The sequence below is a fragment of the Puma concolor genome, chromosome C2 (assembly GCF_028749965.1).
Source record: "Puma concolor isolate L17-30 chromosome C2, mPumCon1.1.hap2, whole genome shotgun sequence".
NCBI lineage: Eukaryota > Metazoa > Chordata > Mammalia > Carnivora > Felidae > Puma > Puma concolor.
In genome coordinates, this window is record NC_141675.1 from 17,032,068 (window position 1) to 17,060,046 (window position 27,979).

General features: G+C 43.7%; 1 protein-coding gene and 1 long non-coding RNA gene across 11 annotated transcripts in view; one reads left to right on the forward strand and one right to left on the reverse strand.

Annotated features, from left to right (window-relative positions):
• Positions 1–27,979, reverse strand: part of RARB (retinoic acid receptor beta) — a 771,365-nt gene that overhangs the window by 201,088 nt on the left and 542,298 nt on the right. The window lies entirely within an intron of this gene.
• Positions 7,150–13,600, forward strand: LOC147577119 (uncharacterized). 5 transcript variants are annotated; one of them, XR_015239922.1, is made up of 5 exons: positions 7,150–7,191; positions 7,821–8,102; positions 9,875–10,002; positions 11,303–11,510; positions 12,062–13,600. It is a non-coding gene; the product is annotated as an uncharacterized LOC147577119 (long non-coding RNA). The 5 variants fall into 5 exon arrangements; XR_015239926.1 differs by lacking the exon at positions 9,875–10,002 and adding an exon at positions 9,758–9,830 and having other exon boundaries at positions 11,354–11,510; positions 12,062–13,595; XR_015239925.1 differs by having other exon boundaries at positions 9,758–10,002; positions 11,351–11,510; positions 12,062–13,470.

Sequence of the window (27,979 nt, forward strand, 5' to 3'; positions counted from 1 at the left end):
GATTCTGATCCCCCTGTTTTGCTCAAGTTCAAGATCACCAATAAACCTTTCCTGAAAGACTAAGGCATATTGAGACCTTCTTCTCTGAAACCTCATGCTATTTATTATCAGCACCTGGCAAAGAAACACACCACAAAGCCCGAGTTAATACACTGCCCCCTACTCCCTTTCCCACATCAGACTTGTGTTCTTTTAAAGAGAATAATTAGGTTTGATACTTATGCTGTAGCCTGCAAATCACCCAATGTATATTTTTGGATTTTATTTTTAATTATGATAATTTCCTGGGCAAACTTCCATACGTCCAGTATCTTTTGTAGGGGAAAGAATGGGGAGAAGGAATTGACCCTTCTTTACAGAGTCCTGTCTGTAGAAAAGGGAAAATTGCTGCGACTGTCTCTGGAAGTTAGTTCTTGTGTGTGCAGAAGCAATAATGATTGGCCTCTCCTTTCCCGGATCTTAGGACAGCATTTACGAAGTGCTTCCAGTATGCTTGGCATTATTCTAAGTTCATTACATGTATTCGTTCTCTCATTCAATCTTTAGAACAGTCCTGAGAGGTTTTATTACGATCCTTATTTTGGAGATAAATAAAGAGAAGCATAAAATAGCAACAGAACAAAAACTCAACCCCACAGCTCACTTCTCTGCAAATATCAGCTGAGACTCTAATTCAAGGCCTTGCCTGTGGTGGACCCTTGTCCTAGCGTGAGCCGTTCCTGGTGATGGCCTCCAGCCGTGGTTAGTTGGTGGGGGACTGGCTGATTATACATAACAATCCTTGCCTGAGAGGTAGACTGGGTTTGCTTCTGGTTCCGTCTAACATTTTTCTTCTTCTCATGTTTAATTCCTTTTACTTTGCCAATAGGCAAATTAAATTCAGTCACAGCAGCTACAGTGGCTTAAGAAGCTAAGGGTCTATATCCCCCCCCCCCCGCCACGGCCCCCTCACCCAGAGTAAGAAGTCTGGAGGTAGGCAGTTAGGTTTCTGACATGGCTCCATAACACTCTGAGGGATCCGGGCTCTTCCCACCTTTCTACTTCGTTAATTAAATATGTAACTTTTACGCTCATGCTTGCAAGCTGGCTGCTACCTCTTCAGCACTATGTTTATATTTCAGGCAGGAGGAAGGAGAGGAAAAGATAGAGTGAAGCCAATGTTTCTGTTCCCATTTAGGTAGCTTGCCGAGAAGCCCCATCCGGGGACTTTCTCCACATCTAGCTGGCCAGGACCATGTCACATGGCTACCTCTACCTGTAAAGGATTATGGGAGATGGGATATTTTAAATGCGTACATTGCTACACTGAAGAAAATAAGGATTTTTTTTTTTTTTTTTTTTTTTTTTTTTTTTTTTTTAAGAAGGAAGAAAGGGCAACAGCAATCCAAAATATTAGCCATGGTTAACAAAGTCCTAACTGGGGGCGCCTGGGTGGTGGCTCAGTCGGTTGAGCGTCCAACTTCGGCTCAGGTCATGATCTCGTGGTCCGTGAGTTCGAGCCCCGTGTCAGGCTGTGTGCCGAAGGCTCAGAGCCTGGAGCCTGCTTCAGATTCTGTGCCTCCCTCTCTCTCTGCCCCAACCCACTCGCATTCTGTCTCTGTCTCTCTCAAAAATAAATAAACATTAAAAAAAAAAATTAAAAAAAAAAAGAATAAAGTCCTAAGTGAAGTTAGAGGACCATAGGAGAGAACTTCATCAAACATCTGCATGCCCAGTAGGCCATATTTCTTGATGCTACAGGGGGCTTGAGCAAGGACCCCATGCCCCCCTGGATCAGGTCTATGTATCTCCCATCTGTAAATCATCTCATGCTATACAGCTATGATGGTATAGTGAGAAGAGCTCAGAATTCAGAGGTAGGAGATCAGGGATCACATCTGCTTTTGCCAATTATAATCTGTGGACCTTGGGTAAGATATGAACATCACATTCTTTGTCAGTAAAATGGGCATAAATGCCTGTGTCCTACCCACTTCACAGAATATGGATGACCAAAATAATAAATGTGGAAAAGCTGTGAGATCTACTGACCTATGTACCTTATTTCTCATGAGATACTTAAAAATTGGAAATGGAGAAGTATAAATGGAAACCAGTTAATTATTTCAAGAATCTTTTTATAAGTCCATCTAAAATTATATATGCATATAAATGTATGTTTCAACATTTTGTATGTAAAAGTGAAATACTAACCTAAATAGCTGTATAATATTATAGCATATACACACACAAAACACACACCTATATAGTTATTTGCTTAGTGAAGTTTTATGATAACTTTGTAATGGAATGTGGCAGAATTTATGATGTTCAATTTTAGTACTTAAGCTTCTGGAACCTGACTGTCTAATCTTCTCTGGTTTTTCCCATATAGGGGGGAAAAAAGAGGGCTTGGAATTATTGGTGTATCTCAACATTAAAAATGTCATCTCTCCTGTTGGAAATATGGCAACTCTGTTGTGTTTTCCAAGATATATGCCAGCAATATTTCAAAATATGATTAACAGTGCCAATACCTTGTAAAGTTGGGCACATCTTTTCTTGTTTTGTCTTAGTGATGCCGTCTATCTTTGTGAAAGCTGATATATTAAATAGCTTTTTAAAAGCCTTATTGTGGCCTTTCTCTCCCTTCGGTATAGTAGTGTAACTTTTATCGATAGTAATGGGAGCTATGTTGGAGCATACAGGGTGGTTATGTGGCTCTTGCAGTTTATGGTGATTGACCAGCCTTGGAACCATGGCTTGGAGTCCAGAAGCCTCAGTTATTTAAGCTCTGGGGGAATAGAAGGTGCTCTTTCAGCAAGCCCCCAAACTTGGAGCTTTTCTGCCTTTTTATTTGGGCAAAAACTAGTGCACGAACACATAAATTAGGTGAGATGGAATGACAACACATTTCATGTAAAATTGTATGATCTCCAAAATGTAAAATCAGGGGCATTTTCACCCAGAATATTTACCGTGGCATGAGCCTGAATTTTAGTTAAAAAGTACATGAAAAGTTATATAATCTTCAATTAAACTTTATATACAGATATCAGTCTTTGAGATTGATACAAGGAAATATATTTTTTTCATCAAAAGATACTATCCATTTTCAAAAATCACACTTGTTTTTGAGATGGACTAATGTTTCAGAAAAGGAAAGTGATGCCCACTGAAGTTACATGAATCATCCACCATCATACAGTTAATACTAATCCCTGACCATGAATACAGAAAAGATTATAATGTGGAACTTGACCAACAAACAACTATATACATGCATACTCGGGACAGAGTGAGGACTCAATAAATACTTTTTAAAGAAATTCGATACTGGGTTTTTAGTTAATTTTTTAAATATAATTTAGTGTCAATTTTTTTTTCAACTTTCTTTTTTTTTCAACGTTTATTTATTTATTTTTGGGACAGAGAGAGACAGAACATGAACGAGGGAGGGGCAGAGAGAGAGGGAGACACAGAATTGGAAACAGGCTCCAGGCTCCGAGCCATCAGCCCAGAGCCTGACGCGGGGCTCGAACTCACGGACCGCGAGATCGTGACCTGGCTGAAGTCGGACGCTTAACCGACTGCGCCACCCAGGGGCCCCAGAGTGTCAATTTTTTAAAAAAGTACTCTTTTGAGGTATTTTCTCACAGGCATGATAAACTTTTAACATTTCCTTCAGTCAACAGATATTTATTTATTCAGCTCTTATTATGCGCTAAGCATCCTGCTAAACCCTGCTTGACTATGTGAGTTTGACTTTTTCTAGTCCTTTTTAGTAAAACATGAAAAATTTTGACAATTCTATATCAGTTGATCTCTGTTCTTTGCATTTTAAAAACGCAGCATTGGGTGCTGTATGTAGGCAATGAATTGTGGGAATCTACCCCCCCAAACCAAGAGCACACTGTATACACTGTATGTTCATGCCCAATGTGCAGCTTGACCTCACGACCCTGAGATCAAGGCCTGAGCTGAGATCAAGAGTTGGAAGCTCAACCAACTGAGCCACCAAGATACCCCCTTTTTCCTTTGATGACAAGTATTATCGCGGAGCCCAAACTTGATAAATATAATAGGATATGCATTTGGTTATTCTATTTGGAGAAGTCCCACTACATGTTTTAAAACCTGTGCTACTCCAGTGTTTACAGCAGCGCTATTGACAACAGCCAAACTACGGAAAGATTCCAAATGTCCACTGACTGACAAATGATAAAGAAGATGTGGTATATACATACAATGGAAAATTACTCGGTGATCGAAAAGAATGAAATCTTGCCATTTGCTACAGCATGGATGGAACTAGAGTGCGTTATGTTAAGCGAAATAAGTCAGAGAAAGACAAATATCATACGATTTCACTCATAGGTGGAATATAAGATACAAAACAGATGAACATAAGGCAAGGGAAGCAAAAATAATATAAAAACAGGGAAGGGGACAAACCATAAGAGACTCTTAAAAGGAGAACAAACTGACAGTTGCCGGAGGGGTTTGGGGTGGGGGGGGATGGGCTAAATGGGCAAGGGGCTTTAAGGAGGACACTTGCTGGGAGGAGCACTGGGTATTACATGTAGGGGATGAATCACTGGAATCTACTCCTGAAATCATTATTGCACTATATGCTAACTAACTTGGAGGTAAATTTAAAAAATTAACACATATAGGGGCGCCTGGGTGGCTCAGTCGGTTGGGCGGCCGACTTCGGCTCAGGTCATGATCTCACGGTCCGTGAGTTCGAGCCCCGCATCAGGCTCTGTGCTGACAGCTCAGAGCCTGGAGCCTGTTTCGGATTCTGTGTCTCCCTCTCTCTCTGCCCCTCCCCTGCTCATGCTCTGTCTCTCTCTGTCTCAAAAATGAATAAACGTTAAAAAAAATTAAAAAAAATTAATACATATAAAAAAATTTTAAATAAATAAAAAATAAAAGTAAAGCCTGTGCTATATTTCTGGAGAGGAAAAATCACTGTGCCCACTACTATTCACACAGGTACCTCTAGCATTTTTGCGTGTATCCAATAGGTCATCCCAAGCCCTGCCAAGCCTTCAAATTCTTCTATCACCAGCCTCACTTTACCTCTTTGGCCCTAACCAAGTTTCTTGAAGCTCCTTAACACCTGTCATGGAACCTTCCGTCTTGCTTTACTAACTGCTTCAGTACTCTCCCCCACCTACTTTGCCTTTGTTCAAGATTTAAAGCTTCATTATCTTCTCTTCTAGGCCTTCTCAAGCTCTCTAAGGCTCTTCCCTCTGTGCCCCCGTGCAACCCAGGCATAGCCACTATTATTTTAATTATTTTTATGCACACAATTTTCTTTTCTATTAGATTAGGGTTTCCAAGAGATCAGATACCCCTGCATTGTATTTACTTCTGTATTCATAGCCAATAAGCTCTGCTGAAAACAGAGTGGATGGTCAAGCAGTATCTGTAAGATGAATGAATGAACGATGCCAAGCCCTCCCACAGACCGGACACGCGGTTCTCCCTACTGGTCCTCCCCTCCGTGTACTATGAGAGCGAGCTTTCCGTGTGCTTGCAGAGCGCGGGTGGGCACACAAGACCACGTTTTGCCCTCGCTGTAATACTACCGATGATTCTATCGCTAGCGCCCTTTTACTGAAGAGGAAACTGGGACTTAGGAGACACCTGGTGACCTTCTCAAAGTCACACCGCTAGGCAGAAGGACTGTGCCGTGGAAGCACCGGGGAAGAAACGTGAAACAAACGCGCGCTGCCTGGTGAGAGCCCCAGGACTTAACAAAAGCAATCCAAAGCAAGGATATCACTGGAGAAGAAAACAGCCCAAGTTGTTCCCATGTAAAACAAGGGAGGCAGGGCTGTCCACTCTGATACCCGGAATTTCATCAGGAAGATGTCCAAATGAAGAGTTTCTGCCGCCTCCCCCGGGAGGGCCCTCCACGGGGACACGTGTTCTTTAGCGAACCTGCATTTGGCGTGTTGCACTCTGAGCACAGCTCAGAGGCGACTTTCGCCCTCTTGCTTTCTGTTTCCCTTATAACCGGCGATTTGGTTCGGTGCCATGATTCCAAAGGGTCATGCGTTTCTATTTAATAAAACAGATGAGTAGCATTTTCTACCCCCTAAATCAAAAATCTCTCTCTTCCTACAACTTCAAAGAAAAGCCCTGGTAATATCCAAAACGGTTGCGAGGTTCTTTTTTTAATGCCTAGAAATTCACATGACAAAGGAAATAGGAAAAACCCTTCCCCACCTAGCCCATGTGTTTGTGAGTTTACAATGCCATCATTGTTTATGTTGGGCTCTATTCATTTTTGTCTGCAGACTTCCTCTGTACAGTTTAACTACTTTCTCATGCTAAGCTCTCTGCAAATTGTCACAATGGTTAATGGGAAATTCTGTACCAAATACTATTTAATTTTAAGGCATTTCTGCCGGCTAATTTATGACCAACTGCAAATTTCATTCTGCCAGGGCAAAAAACAATTTGTTTGTTTCAGGTTGAAAATAGTTTTTCAAATAAATTCTGATGGTACACTTATCAAGCCCTCTTATCTTTCATTAAACTAATGCTTTCAAGCATAATTAAGAAGGAGCTGGAAAACTAAGTATAATGTAATGCTCTGATATTAAAGAAGACATATCAAAATAAATTTGCAATTGTATCATCACATCAATCTCTACTATGACTGCAATAGTATTATAACCATAATTAATTAGCTATGGTACAAATTACCAATAAATCTTTAGAAATTAAATGCCTAATTTTTCAAAACCATATGTCTTCATAAATTGATTATTTAGAATTTAGAGGCTTTTTAATTAGGAAGAAATTTATGCAATGCTGTATGTAATAATTAGGAATCAGCTTTTCTGCAATACTTTTGAACATCAGCAAAAAATTAAATCTTAAGAAAACAGTCTGGGTTAATTATAGTATTTCACTGTCAAAAATCAACATATAGGTAAAATTTAGAGGTTAATGTGGCTTTCCATTTCTTTAACTTCCACCTAGTCTTACGTTCTCAGTGCTGGAATCATTAACCGAGCCCAAAAATCAATGAGAGGGGGGAAATCTCCCCAGTGATTTATGCCTCAAAGAAAGTTTTCATTTTATCCAATAGTTTCAGCAAACCTCATCAATCCAGGTTAAATATTTAACACTCCTTTTTTTATATTCCCTAAGGTTAAAGCAGGATATTTCTGAGCCTAGCCATCATTTTGGGTAAGTGATTATTCTGACATAAGACACAAAAGCTCCTGGGTCAGGAGGGTGGGAACATCATTTGGGGTCCAACAAAGGCATCGCTAAAGAGCGACCTCATTACGTGTGTGGTCAAAAACCCAAAGCGATGGGGAACGGGACCTGATGGCGAGCCACTCTGCACTCACAGGGCCTGCTGTCAAAGCCAAGGCCCTCCTGTGTCCTGAAGACTGGCTGCGAGGTGCCGTGGCCCATGTCTTGCCCCTGCCTACAAAAGGGCCCATAGGGAAACGTACAGACCACACCACAAAGACGATTCTACAAAAACTGGAAAGCCTGCCGATCGAATCCAGAAACCAAATGTTTTCTTCTTACTTCTTCCCCTTCTCCCCACTTCAGTTCCCTGATCGTAATCCGGCCAATGTGTTTTGCATCTATAGGTGTTACGGGATTGGGGCCAGCCTGGGTGAAATTCAATTTTGCTCATCTAAGCACTTTCCCCAATGGCTTCCATTTGAATTCATCTTCCTCAATAAAGAGTTGGATCCTGAGTCCTCCCGAAGCCAGTGTCCCTTTGTCTGCCCAGGAAACAAAATGATTCTTCCTTTGCTGGTTCCCAAAGGAGCTAAGCCACTATTTTCTCCTTTCAGGTTTTCGCTGTATCTCCCCATCCCATTTTTTCATCTGAAGGTCTTCCGGCAAAACTAGTGAGGCTCCTGAGCGCGTGACTCAGGAGTGACAATCGCTAACAGATGCATTTGTACCCGGGCAGAACTGGCCTCTAATTGTCGCTTGTAGGAGAAAAGGCAAAGCGACTGTAGCACCGCCGTTCTCTGTTGCTGGCAGATAACAACCTCGAGATGAAGCCACATTTGCAGGGGAAAAATTGCTTACGCCCACAGAATGAAATTTCAGGCTTTGACAGCTGCTAGGTAAGTAAATGAGAATCATTTTATTCTGGGTAAGTGCAACACAGCACATCTTGAACAATGAGGAGTTGATGGCCCGAGGGCGGTGACACCCAGGTTGTCCGCCTTCAGAAGAGTCTCCTGGGAGAAGAACTAGGGAACAAGTGGCCAAACAATTGTCCCTTTGGCCCAGCACGGCTCCTCACAATCTTAAGTGGGAGGCGCGAGTCCCTTCAAAGGAGAAAATGGCTTCAATTTTCCAATTCACAATTCGACAGATAAACACCGCACATGGACTCCGAGAAAGCCCTCTTGGAAAGCCTGAGGCCTCTGCCAGAATTCAGAAGCCCTTCATCTCCTGCCTGGATGCTTTTAACAGCCTCCCAATTGGTTTTCTGACTTCAGTCTCCACCCTCAGCCAGAAAAAAAGGGGCTTCTAAAAGGCTACGACTCCCCTGCTTAAAATATTTCTAGGGCTCCGACTTGCCATTAGAAGGCTGACTTACAAGGTCTTCCCACACTGGCCCGTATTATTTTCCCAAACTCGCTTCTCACCTTGACCCTTGGCCTCCAAGCCTTTCACAGGCTGTTCCCTTTTCAGACCTTCTCTTACTTGTTCTGCAGACATTAGCAGAAATGCTCCTTTCCCCAGAAAGCTTTTCTGATGCTACCAGCTGGTTAGGTCCCTTCCCTCTGTGCTCCCACAGCCCCCATTGTGCCTCTGGGACAGTGTTCTCAGATTGAACTTTATTTATTTTGTCTCTGGTTTCTTTCTTCCTTCCGTCCTTCCTTCCTTCCTTCCTTCCTTCCTTCCTTCCTTCCTTCCTTTTCTTCCTTCCTTCAATGTTTATTTTTGAGTGAGAGAGAGCAAGCAAAAAGAGAGAAAGAGAGAGACAGACAGAGAGAGAGAGAGAGAGAGAGAGAGAGAGACAGAATCCGATGCAGACTCCAGCTGTCAGCATAGAGCCTGACACGGGGCTTGAACTCATGGACCGTGAGATCATGAGCTGAGCAGAAGTAGGACCCTTAGCTGACTGAGCCACCCAGGCGCCCCAAGTCTCTGTTTTTTTTCAAGATTGTAAAGAATAGAAACTTGACTCAAATCAGCTTAAGCTAAGAAGGAAACTTCTTGGATACTAGGTTAGCTCACAAAATTGAGGGAAATGCTGGCCAACAAGTTTGAGGAAAGCCGAAACTGGGAACCCTCCCAGATCCCCAGATGCTGCCTTAAGGACCTGCCCTTGGTATGTCAGTCTGTTTCTGCTTCCTGCCTCCATCTATCTCAGGCTCTCTCCCTTTTCGTCTGTGAATGATGTGCTAGCTCTAGCTCTCACCAGAAAAGTGGAATTGTGTCTACCAGGTAGGCCTAGGCTTACATTTTCCTCAGTTCGAACATTAAAGGTCTCACAGAAGAACTCTGATTGCTCCTTCGTGGGTCACATGCTTGCCCTAGAGTGGGGACTATGGCTCTTGTTCAGGAGAAGATAAGAAGATGGCCATCTCAATGGCCATCCCATTGAGGCATTGAGGCATTTCAAGCTCTTGGGTAGAGAGAACATGGAAGAGGACAGAAGAGAAGAGTGAGAGCCAGTATATGGATCACCTACTGCTGGGAAACCAACGGCTACAAAATCTCAATGGTAAAATATAATAAGTATTTATTTTTTATGCATTTGCAGGTTGGCCAGAGGTTGACTGATACAGACCAGGGAGCTCCGCTTTAAGTGGCAGATCTGGCTGAAAAGTTCTTTGGTGGGTTAAACTCAGGCATATTCTATAAATATGCCTTATTCTAGTGACCAGGCTGAACGCGAAGCTCTCCTTATGGCGGTCGCAGAGGTGCAAGAGAGGAAGTGGAAGGCCATGACGCATCTTAAGGACCAGACTCAGAAGTGGCACATTGAAATCTACACCATTCTACTGGGTAAAGCAAGTTACGTCCCTGAGCATAAAGTCAAAGAGTACTGTACCACTAGTGGGAAGGACCAAAGCAGGCAAAGGGCAAAGGGCATGGATACAGAAAGGGGTGAAGATAAGGGACCGATGATTCCAATTACTAGAGGAATGACTTTTTGAAGGAAGGATGATATAATTTCCACAAGAAGAAACAGGTGCTAAGCAAACAAAACAATAATGCTCATTTTCTCCCTGGTTACGCTATAACTTTTGTGCACACAGAAAATGTGGTTATATACCTGTTTCTGTAGGCCCCATCTCACACGGTGCTTGGCACACAGATAGCAGTGAGAAATTGTACGTTGAATTTAACGTAAGCAATCAATGGGTTATAGAGGACAGGCACCTCAATCATCTCCTCTAAGGACTTGAAATCTCCTTGAGGGGGTTAAAGTTCAGATAAACCGTTGGCACAAAACAGAAAGAAATATATGCTCCTTTAGTTCAGCCAATATGCTATGGGCATGATGGAGAGGGAGAGATGATTTCCAACTAGGTAAGCTCAGGAAGTGGCCTCGGAACGGGTGGGATTTAAGCAGAACTTTAAAGGGATGGAAGGGACTCTCAGCATGTACTACATGCCAGCCATTCAACTAAGTGGAGGCCGTGATCTTATTCCCCTTCGTCGAGAGGGAGGAGTATTCTCATGACTTTCCACATGGGCTCTTTTAAGTCGAATGTCTACAGCTATCCAGCTAGAAGGTGACAAAGCCTGATTTGGACACAGAAATCTAGTCTGTCGTCTTCTCATTGTCTGTGTCTTGCTCGGTGACTGACAGGACAGGTGTTCCGTAAACGTGACTTGAACAATTGAGCGAATGTCGGGAGCTCTGTTCTCTTTTTTCAAACCTTTGGCAAGTGGAGAAGTCAGGAAAAAGAGCTGAGACAAAGGCAATAGTCTGGGTCCCCTGGAAGAACAGAGAAGGCACAACTCAGAAATAACCAACGGATGTGTGTGACTAGAGTGTCACGTTTATGGAACACATGGCAAGCCACAGGCTAGCAAGATAAATTGGGGACAAGCATGGAGTGGAGGGTGTATGTGTCATTCTGTCTGCAAGTACCTGTTAGGGCCATGGGTACAACCCAACATACGACTCACAGGTAACAGTTGATGATGCATTAGGGCCAGACTGTAGATGCTATGCAGCATGTAACGATTTGGAGCCAGTGCACCCCCCCCCCCCCAATTTCTTACCATCAGCATGTTGACGCAGGAAAGGAGTGCACTTAATTGGGAAAACAAGCTATTTCTTAATCCCTGTAAGCTTTCCGAATGAGCAGAGTCTGGCTAGCCATTCTTCTACCCTTGCAAGCAGAAAGAAGGCTGGACTTCCTGGGGAACGGAAAGTACGCAGACTGCTGAGATAAACCGCGATTCACTGCTGCTGAATGTACCACACATCAGCCCACCTCCTGCCACTGCAACTCCGCACAGAGAACAGAACAGTCTCGCAGAGAAAGGAACAGTCTCAGGTGAAGAGGAATGCCAGCCTCACCGCAGAGAAAGGGGAGCCAGTCTTGTGTGTGGGTGTGGGTGTGATTAGGCAGCCGGGTTCTGAGGCTTCGAAGGGAAAAGAGCGAGAGCTGAGACACCGGTCCCGACCCTAATTTCTAACGCTCTGTCATCAAACAACTATGTAGGACCATCAACATCTATTCCTTTCGCTTTGAAAGGCAGGAGTTCAGAGTCCAGTTTATAATTCTTAACACAAGGCCTCTGTCCAATGCAGAGGACAGCTCTTTCATTGTTAGTCTATACACTGGCTCTTACCCCACTCTGTTGGTTAATAGGAAATGACAGTAAACAAAGCTTGCTCAAAGAGAGAGAGAGAGAGAGAGAGAGAGAGAGAAAACCACTGTACTGACTTTGCAGATAACAACCAGACAATTTAGTAACTGTCATGCTATAATGGGGCTCTGCTGGGGGCACATGTCTAAATAGACATGTGAATATTTGGGGGTAAGTGATTTTGAGTGGTTGAGGGGATAGAGGTTAAAATATTTTAATTTCTTACTTCCTTCAGGAAGAACCCATTCAGCACCCGACTAAAAAATGATCTCATAGGGGCGCCTGGGTGGCTCAGTCGGTTGAGCGTCTGACTTCGGCTCAGGTCATGATCTCACGGTCTGTGAGTTCGAGCCCCGCGTCGGGCTCCGTGCTGACAGCTCAGAGCCTGGAGCCTGTTTCAGATTCTGTGTCTACCTCTCTCTCTCTGCCCCTCCCCTGTTCATGCTCTGTCTCTCTCTGTCTCAAAAATAAATAAACGTTAAAAAAAAAAAATGATCTCATAGGCATGAGTGGTCTAATATGGTAGCCACTACCTACATTATGGCTACTTAAATTTATATTAAATTCACTTAAATATTTAGTTACTCATCTAGGAGCTACTATGTTGGATAGCATAGATACAGAGCTGTCTATACCACAAACATTCTATTGGAAAGCCCTGTGATATACTAATGGTGGCCATCCTCTTTAGCACTGCAAGCCCCCTCGTTCTGTTAAGTTAACGTCCGGGAAAATTATTGGCAGATAGCAGAAGCTGTCAACACAGGGGCTTGCCAAATCTAGTAAGGAACCCACCTGTTCATTTCCAAGATTTAGAAAGAGGCCTGCCCATCGAGGATCCATGCTCTTTTTATGCTGATGACCTACAGGCCACCCTGTGTTGTAGGCTGGAAGAGAGATGTCACATGATGAAGTGGAAAATGCCCTGGAATGGGATTCCGAGGACATGGGTTCTCACTTTGGTTCCATGACCAGTTTTGTGCCTTGTCCTCATAGCCTCTCTGAGCCTCAGTTTCTGGATCGATAAAATGGAGATAACCCAACGAATCTGGCTAGTTAAGTAAATATAAAGGTAGAACACCCTAACCAAACACTAGAAATTATACTTGCACAATGCTGCACTGGTAGCATGCCTTCTGGAATTGTGGCTCTAAGACTGTAGGGTGGACACGGGCCCTTCTGGCTTAGATACTCTCACTCTGATTCTTCTACGAGGATTTCTGGAACGTCTCCTGTGGGCTACTGTCTCTTTGAGGATGTCAGCAGATGTCATCTGTCATCTTGAGTCAATTAAGAAAGATGGATGTGACCTTCCCTCGTATTCAACAGAAAACCTCACAGGTCCTTGTGGATCACCCAGGGCTCATCAGGACACAGGCATTGCCACATGTCACACCTATGGATGAGGCTATGTAGTCCACGTACCTGGAAAGGGCAACTTCAACCAAAAGGCTCCTGAAGGAGAACCTGGTGAGTTGTCCTAAATATTACCAACTTCAAAATGTCCCAAACATACCTCAAAATGAACAACTTAGAAACATCAGGGGTCATTGCATATTTATTGCCAGGTAAACTGATTATTTTTAGAGGTGAAAAGTCCTAATCTTTAAGTCTAGGAATGGACCATCGAGTCTTGCTTACCTGTTCCATGAGAATGAAAGACCTTCTTTGTCTTCATCCACTTTATGATTTGGGATCCTACTTTTTGGATCCAAAGAAATTAGCAGTTCACTACTGTGTGCGAAAGGAAGAGATGCTGCTAATATTCCTCCGTCGAATAGAGTTACTTTGTGCCTACTTAACTTGCTTGTCTTCGAGTTGCTCCAACAAGCATGATCATGGACCACTGAAAGGTCCGCCATGTTGCTGGTGGGGGTGGTGGGGGTGGTGGGGGTGGGGGTGGGGCGGATACAGCTATACTCTGGGTTTTGAATGCTCCTTTAGAATAGAGAGGATATTCACCACAGGGCTGTCTGTGGTCCTCAAACTTTAGCATGATCAGAATCACTTAAAGCTTGAATTGCCTGGCCCCACTCAAAGTTGCTGATTTAGGTGGCCGGGGGTGGGTCAGAGGTAGGGCTAGAGAATTTGTGTAAAAATTTGTTTTAATGTTTATTTTCTTTTGAGAGAGACAGAATGTGGGTGGGGGAGGGGCAGAGAGAGAGGTGGACACAGAATCTGAAGCAGGCTCTGGACTCAAGGCGTCAGCACAGAGCCTGATGCGGGGCTCAAACTCACAAACCATGAGATCATGACATGAGCCAAAGTCAGACACTTAACTGACTACGCCCCCCAGGCGCCCCGAGAATTTGCATTTTTAATAGGTTCCTAGATGCCATTGCTGCTGGCCCCAAGACTACACTTTGAGAATCACGACTTTTAAGACTTTTCAAACTTGATCCCGCGTGGACACATTCAAGAGAAAGCGTATTTCCCAAAGTGTGTGTTTTCTTATGCCCGATAGCAACTCAAGTAATTTAGGCGAATAATGATAACAGTTAATACTTATGTAGGTTTACTGTGTGACAGGCACGGTTCTACGTGCTTAAATACATGAACTCATTTAATTCTCACAAAAGGTGTATAAGAGAACTATTATACCGTCATCTCTATTTGGCCAATGTGGCCAGAGAAGTAACTTTTCTGAGGTAACGCAGCCAAAGCGAAAAGTAGGGCTGGGGTTTGAACGCGGGCGTCCTGGCACCAGAGGCTAGAACCACTGCACGACGCTGCCTCTCCCTCCCACCCCCGTTTTCCCCATCTTTGTCCTCACCCCAGGGCAGAGAGAGGACAATGTTCCTTTAAGAGACCACTACCGGGAGCCTCCCCTAAATGCAATGCAATGCAATGCCCTCCATACTGTTGGCCAGTAGCCTTGGTCAAGTTTATTTTGAATACCTATAACTGTAACAGAGCACAGTTTCTTATCGGCTACACCTTGACATTTCGAAGAGTAGCTTCGACTTAGTAATTATTTTACACAGGGTGGAGAAGGACGCAACAAATAGAAGAATGGAAACCTGAGTGAAGGAAGAGAAATAGTAAACAGGAAAGAGAAAATAATAAGGCAATAGGAAGAAGGGTAAAAATAACCAGATGGAAAGGTCGAGGGAGATAAAACGTGGGAAATAAGGACTCTACAGGAGAAAAAAAAAAATCCTCAAAACCAAGTATGCATGATAGAAAACTTAAACTCTGGGCAGATGTCACCCTGAGAAAACAGAAATATAAGGAGTAGAAACCGGTTAAGACGAGAGAATACAGGAAACAAGGAGGGGAAATTAGGAAGGGGAGGGAAACAAAGATGCCATTAATTGGATTTTGAACTCCAGTTATTATAATTGGGCATTTAAGCTATATCAACATTATTCTTCATCTTTAGAATATTTTGCAATCTTTCAAAATACAGGAAATGCCATTTGATTTTGTCCCAACTCTGGCCACTCAAGTTCTGGTTGCTTGTTTATTTTTTCTCGAGCAAAAGAAGTTTCACTAAAGGTTGGCATGTGGGATAAATCTCCGAGAGGAAAGAAGGGGAAATAACTCAATGGGAAGGAAGGATTCATTATGACAAGGGCCAGGTCGGGGAAATGGCCACATCGCTGCATTCCTGAGAGGAAAGGCCTGCGGAAAATGAAACCTGCAATAAGGCTGTTTGCTCTGCCCTGGGATCGAGTTGGGGTCGCTTCAGAGGCCAGTCACTGAGCCCGAGACTCTGAACGTTCTGTTTTAGATTAAGAGCTGGGTTCACACAAGGGGTACAGGGTGGGGAAGAGTGTGGATGATGTCAGCTCCAGTCTGAGGGCCCGCGTCCTGCACGGGAGCATCTCATCACGCCGGAACCTCTCTAGAAGGTGGCTGTTCCATTAAATGGGGCAACGGATGGCAGGTGGGGAGGAGGGCAGCATTCACTTGTTACGTTACCTCCTGAAATCAGTCGTCTGGTTCGTTTCTACACATTTCTCCTTTGAGGTAGTAGGAAGCTCTTAAATTTGAAAATGAAATGCTCACAACACTTATTATCTCTCCCTCAGAACTAACTCCTATCGAGCTCCGTACCGTACAGGGTGACTTTTCCTGCGAAGTCTTTCAGAAGCTGTCCTCTGGGGATGCCTCTCCCTCTTCCCCCGGCTCCCTCGGTCCTGGGGGGAGAGTGATCTGTGAGGCCATATTACTGTGTTTCATTGAATCTAAGACAATGTTGAGTATCAGAAAGAGGCCTCATTATTTCATGTGTCGCTGAGAAAGAAAAAGCCTGCTTACTCAACCATGAGACATCGTCAGTTACCAGATTTATCTCAACTGGGGAGAAGTTACAAAATGTTAAACAAAAGCTGTGTTAGGATCCATGAAGTGTGGAATCTCCTCTATTAGACTGGAAGCTCTTTGCAAGTAGTGACTGTGCCTTACTCTCTCGTCCCTTAAGTCACCCCCAAGGCAGAGAATACCTTTTTGTATTTCCAAAGCTATCTTGCTAACAGCTTTAAATTGAGAGAGAGAGAGAGAGGGAGAGGAGAGAGAGAGAATCTGTGTTTGATTATGCATTTGCATAGCACACTGCACTCATTTTGTCCTTAAATTTCCCCAAGAAATTCAGGCACCGGGTACGTACTGAATTTTTCCCCGGCATATAATTGATCGGCCCGGAGCTGTGCTATGGCATATTCACAATCGCATCACCCGTAGGAGTTAAAAGCAGAACCTGAAGCTAGGTCTGAGTTTAGCCTTTTTCTGCGCTTTCCACGTTCGAGACGCAGCAGAAAGTAGAAAGGTACACTGTCCACCTCTTATTCCAGTTACTGAGAAAAATGCTGCATCTGAGTAGAATAGAAGGAAAGTTCCCGTGCTTCCGTGTGCTGCAGCAGAGGCTCCCTCATTTTATCTCTGCGGCAGCTACCTGTCAATGCGCGGTGCTCAGAGCTGATGGTGGGGAGTTTGTATACACCAAAGCTATCTAAACAGGCCATTAAGTGGTAGTAAAGTAACACATGTGAACGACAGGTCAATAAATCCCCAACAACTTACGTTGCCTCCAAGGAGCTGGCTGTTGCTGAGTGTTGTTGAGTTTACATAAAATCAATTTCACAAGTGATCTTAAATAATTAGGGAAGACGCCATCATACAGAGGATATTCTACGTTCATGGTAACAGTTTTGGCATTCACCTCATTGATCCCTTTTGTTTGATATTGTGTGCGCGCGCGCGTGTGTGTGTGTGTGTGTGTGTGTGTGTGTGTGTGTGTGTGTGTCGGATTTGTTTGGTTTTGTTTTTTTTCCAAAGCGGCTATCTTCTCTGATAGCTTCTTTATGAGATGCTGAAATTCTACTTGACGAGGAACTGAGATGCACATTCTTCTCGGTATTTTACAGACTAAAAGACCCTGATGTTACCCATTAGCAGAGTCTTCATGAAGCTCAGTTTTGTCTTGCTACGTTTTTTTAAAGTTGGCTTTTTTTTTTTTAAAGGCGCCTGGGTGGCTCCGTCAGTTAAGCGTCCAACATCAGCTTAGGTCGTGATCTCGCGGTTTGTGAGTTTGAGCCCCGTGTCAGGGTCTGTGCTGACAGCTCGGAGCCTGGAGCCTATTTCGGATTCTGTGTCTCCCTCTCTCTCTGCTCCTCCCCCGCTCACGCTCTGCGTCTCTCAAAAATAAATAAACATTAAAAAAATATTCTAAACTTGCCTCTTTATGTACTTTTCCTTCAATTCTCTAATCTCAAGTGCTTAAAACATTTAGGGGTAGATGAATGAGGGGGTAGGTACCATACCTACCAAACTTAGAAGTTGAGGGAAAACAAAAACTAGGTTGCGTTTATGACAATAATGAACATTTAGACTAACGTGCGTTTATCTCTTCATCTTCTAGCCTTCTGGGTGATGTTCATTTTCCCTTTACACAGTTTAAATAAAATGGATCTTTCGTTGACATCAACCCCCCACTAATGATGCACTGCACGGGTGCAGGATGAAGACAGTGCTAGTGTTGGGGGTGACATTTTCTTCAGGGACTCCTGTGCTAGCGATTCACAGTCCAGAGGCATCACATCACTTCAGCTGCTCCCTCAGGTAGAAAGAAGAGAGCCACTCTGGCTTGTGACTGTAGTGCTATAAATCCCCATTTACCATGGGATGCCATGGGTTCCATCTGTTCCCTAAAGTGCCTACATAAACTAAGTCTCTGCACGCCATCTGCAAAGTGCCCTCGTGCATGCATGCTGGTGCCTTGCGCTAATGCAGTGTGGTGATTTTGCAACTTCAAATAAGGCTCATTTTAATTGTCATTGTTAAGATCAAATGCTTTGCAGCTGTCTCTACGGTGCAGATGAAAAACATTACTTTGATGGCTGACGTGATGAACTCTCACGTTCTCCTCGCCCATCTAAAACTGCCACGCTTCGGCGCCTCTGTCTAGTATGTGCTTAACAAATATTTTTGAATTAAAAAAAAAAAAAAAAAGACCGTGACTAGGAAGAGGTGCTAGGCAGCAATGTGGGGAAAAGATAAGGCTCTCAGATAAACAAATGGATTCTGACTATTGCTCGGCTGCGGATGAGTCATTTGACCTTGGCATGTGACTGAACCTTCTGGGCCTCGTGCTCCCCGTCTGTAAAATGGGCATGTTGGGTTAGGTGACTTAAGGGTGCTCTAAAATTTGGATTTTGAATTTTAACGATTTTTCCTCATGGGTAACTCTAATCGTGTTTGAATTTTCTCACCCGGGGAACATGACTCAATTTGGAAGGGTCTCCTTCCTTTTCCTTGAAAATCCCAGCTAACCTTTTATAGAAACCAGCCCAGAGATTTTAGGTTATCATTAATCACCTATTTTAAATGAAACTACATAGTATAAAAGATGACTTAATTAACTCTGGCTGGTAATTTTTATCTGCTGAAGAAACCCCATTTCCCGCTACTGTACTTTAAGTAAAAATAAAAAGCAATTTAAATAAAGAAATATCTCACCTACACAGCGCCATGCCTCACACATAAGAATGCTTCTATTCCGTTAGGACTGTTTCTATGACCTCCTCATATGCTTATCTGCACATTTCTCCCGCTGTCTGCCTCGGGGAAGACAAAAGCAATACACACAGCTCTGAACACCTTTTTGTCCAGTCCTCTTTTCAGAATGGCTGGTATTTAGTCTAACAAGAAAAGCAAAGAAGGGACGATTAGACAAAGTCCAGGAGCACCTGTTCTTTCAGTGCTGAAAAGCTCAATTGCGTGGGGCATGTCTGAGCGGAATCTGGCATTAACACAATGTACTATTTGTCCAAACATCTGTAGGTCCTTATTTCTCTATAAGCCGGTGAGAGCAAAAGACCAAGACGGTTATTAATCACTTACTCAGTATTTCTCCAACAACACGGGGGGGGGGGGGGGGCGGAGAACATAATGGAGTGAGAGAAGATAACACAGAAGAAAAACAAGGCATTTTTCACTATTGCGAAATGAGCCCACCCAAGTCCCACCAAGTCCACGTTTTATAAGCACAGTGTCTTGGGTAGGCTCTGGGGACCGTGTGGGCTTAGAAACAGGACCAATGCCTACCTAAGGACACCCAAGAAACCCAAATGGATGCAATGAGCCAAACAGTCCTTGGGACAGCCTGATATCATCAGAGACAGGCAGACCCAGGAAGAAAAATTCCAGTGGCCATTAATGCCAAAGAAAAAGAAATAGTGCAGTTTCCTGGCTATTCACAGCGGTCAAGGTGATGCAGAATTGTACAGGTAGGCGTACTTTTGCACATCTATCAGCAGAAGCCTGCTTCCAAATAAAACAAACAAACATCTACTACTCAGAAACAGCATGTGGACTGTTGGCTTTCCCGGGAGGACTTCAGTTTTAGAGTAAAGCATGGATTACAAGGTGACATGAAGACATGATTGTATCCGGGACCACGGGGACAGGTAACTACTCACGGACCGAAGTTCCTTCTTCTCTCCGTGTTCTCTACACTAGAGACAACAGTTTGATACACAGACATTAGCGGAGTCCTTAACTACGTATTACACACCAGACAGTCTTCTGGGCGGTGGGTAGGGGCTTACAGGGAGGTAGGAAGGTAATATTGCGGTGGTAAGGAGAGGGATGGAAAGATAGCTAAAGTGGAGTGAGAAAAATACCATTTTATGTGGCTGATTCTACACACAGAAACAATAACAGCTTATCTTTGAGGTTTCCTTAATAAACAGTGCACCATATTAGACCTGCAATAAAATAGTACTCTAAGAGCTAACATTTACGGAGTACTCCCTATGGGTCAGGCATGGTTTTAAGGGCTTTACATGGATTAACTCATTTCTTCCTCATTAATCCTGAAGAGGTAGGTGTAACCTTATCGCCATTTCACAGATGAGGAAATTGAACCACAGGGAGTTCTGTTCAGTAATGTCCCTCGAGGCCACAGAGCGAGCAAATGGTTGGTAGAAACTTGACTCCTCGGAGTTGGCCTTTGGAGTCCATGCTTTTAATCATGCTTATTCAAAAAAAAAAAGTGGTATGGCTAAAAGACTACAGCTGATCACAAACAGAACCTCAGCTTTGATCGTGGTAGAGGGGTCCCAGCATACATCCACGTTTGTGCCTAGACAGTTTAGAGGTAAAAGGGATTACACAGATTTTCTCCTCCAGTAGGTGGGGACCGTCTATTAACTGCTAGATAACAAAATATAGGTCCCTCAAGGATCTAGGTTTGCTTCAAAGGAATGTATTCATTATTTAACCGATATGTGACGGCCCCCTTTAGCCCTCTTATCCATGAGAACTTTAAAATGGTACGTCTTCAATTCCAACAATTAGTTACAAGAGTCAAAAGACCCCAAAGAAAGCAAGCCACCTTGCCTGACTCAACAGTCACCCCATCACTGCAGAGCTCCTCTGTAAGGTGGTGACCACTGGTGTTAAAACAACTATGACACCTCCTACAGGAAACCTCACAGTTGAGGACTGATGGCTCTGATGTGGCCTACGACACTTACACTTCCCTCCACATAAAACAGATCATCATTAAGAGCCCATTCGGCTCCGACAAAACACATCGTTATTATTGAGAGGGCAGTGGCTCGCCGACTATGCTTAGAGTCCCGTATGTATCGCCTAGTTTGAAGCTAATGGTTTTTCTGAGGTGGAATATGCTGATGGAGAATAATTTTCCAGGCTTTATTTTCTCCCTGGCAGATACGCTATAACAGTTTTTGGCTCCTGGCACCTTAGGCTAACGATTTTTCATTGCTTTTTGACAACCTGGTTCGCTTCTCTCTGCTTTAAGTTTTCAGAAAGGCTGTTCTCAGCCTGGGAGATAAACGGTGCTTCCTGCACTAAATAAAAGCTATGGGTTTCAGAAAAGACTCTCGGGAAAACAGGAGAAACAGAATATAATCGTAGAGTCCGTTCTCCCTTGTGGAGTTCTTCTGGATGTGGTCCTGTAGCTCTTTCGCAGACAAAGTCAAGGTTAGAACTTCTCAGCGTAGCTAAACTTCTGCCAAAGCCCTCGACGCCTGGAGGCAGACGGCTTGTTGGGTCTCAAGAGCAGAACATACTTGTTAGGCTGACTTCATTCATCCCAGAGGGAGTCTGTGGGGGACATCTTTCATTTATTCCTCTAGAGCCCTTCTCTACTTTCCTTGCCCCATGAGGCAAACACCTACTCCGGCTTCTGACTGGACACTGACTAGGCAGGTCAAAGGAAACTGAGATTGAGGCGCCCCCAGCTCCCTCCCAGGGAAAGGCAGGTTAGCAGCATTCTATCACGAAGGCCCCAGCTCCTGCCGGGAGGCTCTCTCTCCTACCCTGTGACCCGTTCACTCTTTCCCTCCCCGACCCTTCGGGTCTAGACATGAAAATGAAGCCCTGTTACTGTTAGTACCAGAATACTTCTTCATCTCTCTTAACCTACCCACACCTTTCTATGCTCCCCAATGAACCCACCTGTTTTCTGCAGGGAAGATGGCTGATACCAAGTCCTGTCCGGAAACAACTGATCCTGAGACCTGCTCATCTATTCCCAATCCTCAGACCCTGTTTCCTGTTGCCCACTGTTTCTTCACTTGTGATGTAACATGTGAACATTTCCTCATGTCTGAGTATGCTTTTTTAAAGTTTATTGATTTACTTATTTTGAGAGAGAGAGCCAGTGAGCGAGCAAGAGCAAACAGGGAAGGGGCAGAGAGAGAGAGAGAGGAGGCAAGAGAGAGAGGGGAGAGAGAGAGAATCCTAAGCAGGCTCCACACTGTCAGCATGGAACCCCACTGGGGGCTCAATCTCACGGTGTCCGAAATCACGACCTGAGGCGAAATCAAGAGTCAGACGCTTGACCAACTGAACCACCCGGGGGGCCCCCAATTATGCTCTTTAAATGCTGACTCCGGTCCTTGGCTTCCACATCCAGCTGTGTCCAACCAGCCTCTCTACTCTGACCTGCCCATACTTCTGTTCATGCCTCTGGAGGCTTAGGAGGATTCCAGTTCAAACCTGCCCTTCTTTGCCAGTGGTTTGAAATACTAAAAGACACCAGAGGACTTAACGTAATCACAAACCCCCTTCACCGTTTTTGTTTTGTTTTTTGTGATTTAACATCGAGGGGTTTCCCAAACAGGTACTCTATTGAGCCATATACTACCCTGGTTTCTCGTCTGTGAGCTACTCTGATTTCTGGCTCATTGTTCTCCCCCTGCCTATGAGTCCACCATCACCTGAGGGGGAGAAAATCAAACCATGACAAAGAAACATGGCTTTTCATCTGGACACAGTTCAAGTCACTGATGGGTATGTAACACTGAGTCACACGTTAGAAGCAACCGTGAGAAGTGATGTGGTTCATCTTCTGCTCTCGTAGTAAAAGACAGTCTATAGTCCCCTTTTAGTTTACCAGAAAAACAATACCCCCAAAATGCAGATCCTACACTCTGAGGCATTTGGTTCTTTAAGTGCTTCAGGATATTGGGCAACTACCTTATAGACTGGTCCTTATCACCGAAAATGATTAGAGGAGGTGAAATATTTAGGATCTTTCAACACTCATAGGATTGTGTTTTCTCACTTCCAGCAACTGCTCCTCACTCCTTCTCTTTCTAGCCTGAAAAAAGGAACATTTTAGAATTATGAGGTCTTTCAGTTGCCTGCTAACAGCCTTCACTGTTTTTCTAGACCCTCCAATTCACTGGGCTCTCTCTCCTGATGTTCTTGATTTCTTATGTTGGCTTCTCCTCTGACGGAACGTCAGGCCCAGTCTTGGGACCGTTTTGCCTCTACTCTACTCCTATTCTTTCCCTTCTCTCCCTGTGTCTCCCCTCCCTGCCCAAGAAATCTCATGTTGACTATGGCTTTCAAAACCATCTATGGGCCAAAGACTCCAAAAGTTCTACCTTTAGCCTGACCTCTCTCCTGAACTCTAGACTTGTGTGTCTAACAGCGTACTTGACTTCTTTTCTCCCTTGGAAGTCTAATAGGTATTCCGAACACATACATCCACATCAGAACATGCGACCCGGTGCTCTCCACCCAACCTGCTCTTCTGTCGCTCTTTCCATGTCGGTAAAAGATACCACTGGTCAGCCAGTTGTTCAGGCCACAGAATTTCTTTAATTCTTCTCTTTCTCTTACACCCACACTTCTAAACTATAAGTCCGGTGGTTCCAGCTCTAACACATATTCCAAATTCACTTACTTCTCTCTCTTTACAACTAGAAACCAGGATTTTCTCTTGCGTGGCCAATACTAAGCCTCCTAATTGGTCTTTTGGCTTCCACTATCATCTCCCCTACAAACATTTCTCCCCAGGATAGCCAGACAGTGATTGACTTAAATCAATGGTTCTCATCTGGGGATGATTTTGTCCGCCAGGGGACGTTTGGCAATGTTTGGAGATCTTTTTGGCTGTTACAACTGGGGAGAATGGGTTCTACGGGCATCTAGAGGGTAGAAACAAGGGATGCTGATAGACCTCTTATTATGTACAGGATGCCCTTGAAACAAAGAATTGTCTGGCCCTAAAGGTTAACAGCGCCAAGGGTGAGCAACCATGATTTGAACAGAAATCGGACCATGTCATGCACCTCTTTAAAATGCTCCTCAAAAAATTAAAAATCGATCTACCCTATGACCCAGCAATAGCACTGCTAGGAATTGACCCAAGGGATACAGGCGTGCTGATGCATAGGGGCACTTGTACCCCAATGTTTATAGCAGCACTCTCAACAATAGCCAAATTACGGAAAGAGCCTAAATGTCCACCAACTGATGAATGGATAAAGAAATTGTGGTTTATATACACAACGGAGTACTACGTGGCAATGAGAAAGAATGAAATATGGCCCTTTGTAGCAACGTGGATGGAACTGGAGAGTGTGATGCTAAGTGAAATAAGCCATACAGAGAAAGACAGATACCGTATATTTTCACTGTTATGTGGATCCTGAGAAACTTAACAGAAGTCCATGGGGGAGGGGAAAGAAAAAAAATGAGGTTAGAGTGGGAGAGAGCCAAAGCATAAGAGACTCTTAAAAACTGAGAACAAACTGAAGGTTGATGGGGGGTGGGAGGGAGGGGAGGGTGGGTGAGGGGTATTGAGGAGGGCACCTGTTGGGATGAGCACTGGGTGTTGTATGGAAGCCAATTTGACAATCAATTTCATATTAAACAAATTTTTTTTTTTAAATTTTTTTTTTCAACATTTATTTATTTTTGGGACAGAGAGAGACAGAGCATGAACGGGGGAGGGGCAGAGAGAGAGGGAGACACAGAATCGGAAACAGGCTCCAGGCTCTGAGCCGTCAGCCCAAAGCCTGACGCGGGGCTCGAACTCACGGACCGCGAGATCGTGACCCGGCTGAAGTCGGACGCTTAACCGACTGTGCCACCCAGGCTCCCCTAAACAAAATTTTTTTAAAGAAAAAAATTAAAATGCTCTGATGGCTTCTGCTTGTATTTAAAATCCATACTTTTTACCATGGCCTCCAAGGCCTTACGTGATATGGTCCCTAAATGCTTACTGAGTCTCATTACATAAACCTTCTCCCCATTCTCACCATCCCTCAAGCAGCCCAGGTTTGTTTCTCAACTTACTGACATAGCTGTGAGACTGAAATGCCCATCATCCAGATTTTCCCAGGGTTCAAGTTCAAATGCAACTCCTTGGCAAGGCCTTCCCTGACCACTCAATCTCAAATACCATCATATTTTCTTTCCTTCTCGTGTCCTTTCTTTCATGCCATATTTCATTTTTGCATTTATCACTCTGTTATTTTGTCTGGTTTCCATATCACTTATGTATTGATTACTAGTTCAGGAGAGCTGGGAATATTCTTACCCTTTATCTACAAAGCCACGGTAAATGCTCCATAAATATTTGTTGAATAGATTAACTTTATGGTTGTACCATAAGGGTTCCCTGCCTTTGTGTGTTTTTGAGTGCCCTACCAAGGAACACCCGTCTGCAAGAACCATTTTTCTTCATGAGCACCTCCCACAGGACAAGTACCCTTCTCATCTCTAAATGTTTACAATCTTTTCTTCACTGGGCTTGCAAATTTATCCCTGTGTTTATTATTTCAATAATTAGTATGTCAGAGACCATGGAAGATCCTTCGCTCTTAACAAAAGACAAAAAACATCTCTCGTCCTTGAGAAACTTCTCAGGCATGGCTTGCCTGCACCACCTTCCAAGAAATCAAATATGACACTATTTTTTCTCTGCATGTAGTTTACCCCATCAGCACTGTAGTGAGCTGAATGGTATCTCCCATCACATCCCTCCCCCCACCCCAACTCCCCCTGCCAAAAACGATCTGCCCATATCCTGACCTAGAGGACCTGGAAATGTGACCTTATTTGGAAAAAGAATTTTTACAGATATAATTAAGGATCTCTAGATGAAATCCTCCTGGATTATCCTAAATCCAAGGGTCAGTGTCCTTAGAAGGGACACAAAGGGGAGAGTCACAGGCAGAAGAGAAGAGGGTTCTGGAGATGGAGGCAGAGACTGGAATGTTGCGACTATCAGCCTCAAAAGCTGGAAGAGGTAAAAAAAAAAAAAAAAAAAAAAAAAAAGATTCTCTCCTGGAATCCCCAGAGGGACTGTAACCCTGCTGAATTTTGGACTTTTGGCCTTCAGAACTGTGAGATAATAAATTGCCATTGTCTTAAGCCACCAAGTTTTGGGTAATTCTTGAGGGCAGTCACAGGACACTGACAGAAGTACCTATAACCACATACAACTAATACTTCAGCTTGTCACCCGAGGTTCTTCTAGCTTTGGCCTCTGCTTTTCCAGTCTCATCTCAGGTTCTGTAACTGCTTTCCACATGCCATACCTTTTCCCAGGCATATAAGCCCTGCCTGAGTCAGACAATTTCTCTAAAAACTCTTTTTTTTTTTTTTTTTTTTTTTATGTTTAAGCTGGTCATTTTGCCTGCCCTGTTCATCTACCCATTTCCCACTCTAGTTAAGCCAGTGAACTCCTACACATCCTTCAAGGCCCAATTTATATTGCCCTGGTTCCTCACTTTCACTTAAGATGCTTCTGGAAGCACTTTACTACTTACTGTATGGCGCCAGTTAGTCCCGTGGGGAATCTCCATGTCTTGGAATACCGACTTTTACTATAACACTAATTTTTTTATGCTACTATATTGATGATTTTTATTAATTGATTTTAATGATGAAGTATTTCATGAATACAATATCCTTATTTAAAAAGCACATTACAGGGGCGCCTGGGTGGCGCAGTCGGTTAAGCGTCCGACTTCAGCCAGGTCACGATCTTGCAGTCCGTGAGTTCGAGCCCCGCGTCAGGCTCTGGGCTGATGGCTCGGAGACTGGAGCCTGTTTCTGATTCTGTGTCTCCCTCTCTCTCTGCCCCTCCCCCATTCATGCTCTGTCTCTCTCTGTTCCAAAAATAAATAAACGGTGAAAAAAAAAATTAAAAAAAAAAAAAGCACATTACAGTTAAAGCTGAAGTATCCCTTTAACCACCCCCACCCCGTTGCTCTCCCCAGAGACAGGGCTTGTATTTTTCCAACCTCCTTCACCTGTGTCCATAAATCTTAGAAAATGTATAATATTATTGTGTTTTTTAAAATATATGAGTTATATGTACGCGTGTGTGTGTGTGTGTGTGTGTGTGGTTCTTCAGTTCTGAGATTACCATCTAGCTGCTTATCGAAATCAGAATAAGCAAAACAAATTGCTATATAGTTAAAAACCGGAAACTGTGTTCTCCCCTAGTTCCCTGCCCAAATGAAAACAATTATCATTGCAGATGTCACACATCCAGTCACAAAATGCCACCAGTAGTTTGAATACGTAATTCACCGTATGTATAAGTAGGGCTTTACAAGAGCACATAGCCATGGTGCATATTTCTGGTTCCTCACTTGTGTTTCTGAAGCGGTGCATGTGGACTGTTGATTCCACAGTGCGGAATTACTCGTAGGAGCTGAGATCATCTAGGTTTGCAGGTAAGACACAGAGGCCGGGGAGAGAAAAGCAGCCATGGATCCCACTGGCTGACCCCCGGGCTTGCACCAATACAAGTAGGAAGATAGCATTTAAAATGTAGTGAACCCACCTGGAAATCCGCGTGTAACTGGAAAGGGATAATGAACTCGTCTATCAAGGCCAGGTCTGTATGTCAGCGGCTCAGGCAGCAGCACCAGGAAGGCCTTGAGGTGACGTGGGTTTTCAGTGAAAACACACACAATTCCTCCCAAGCAGAATGCCACCTTTTGCATTTGTGGGCAGGTGTATCTTTCCTCTTTATATGAAAGAGAGTGTATGTGTAACTCAACAACACGTTATAACAAACATCTCTGAACTTGTCTGCTTGTGTCCAAGGGCTGTAAACACAATACACATCCTAATTATGACATATATAAGTGATAAATACTAAAATTTTTTTTCTCAAATAAGGTGGTAAGCTGTTTATTATCGCTTTGTGGCCCATTGTATTGCTTAAAGAATTCTCTAGTTTCTCTTAAATGGAAGAGAAAAAGTCTCAATTGCCTGGTCTACAAGTTTCGCGATCTTCACATTCCACGGAATGATTAAAAAAGCAAACCCATAAACAAATTTGGGGTTTGTAATAGCTGGCCAACTTCTCATTTTGACAAGGAAGGAAATTCAGAAAGAAAAACAACAGTTATTTACTGCCATC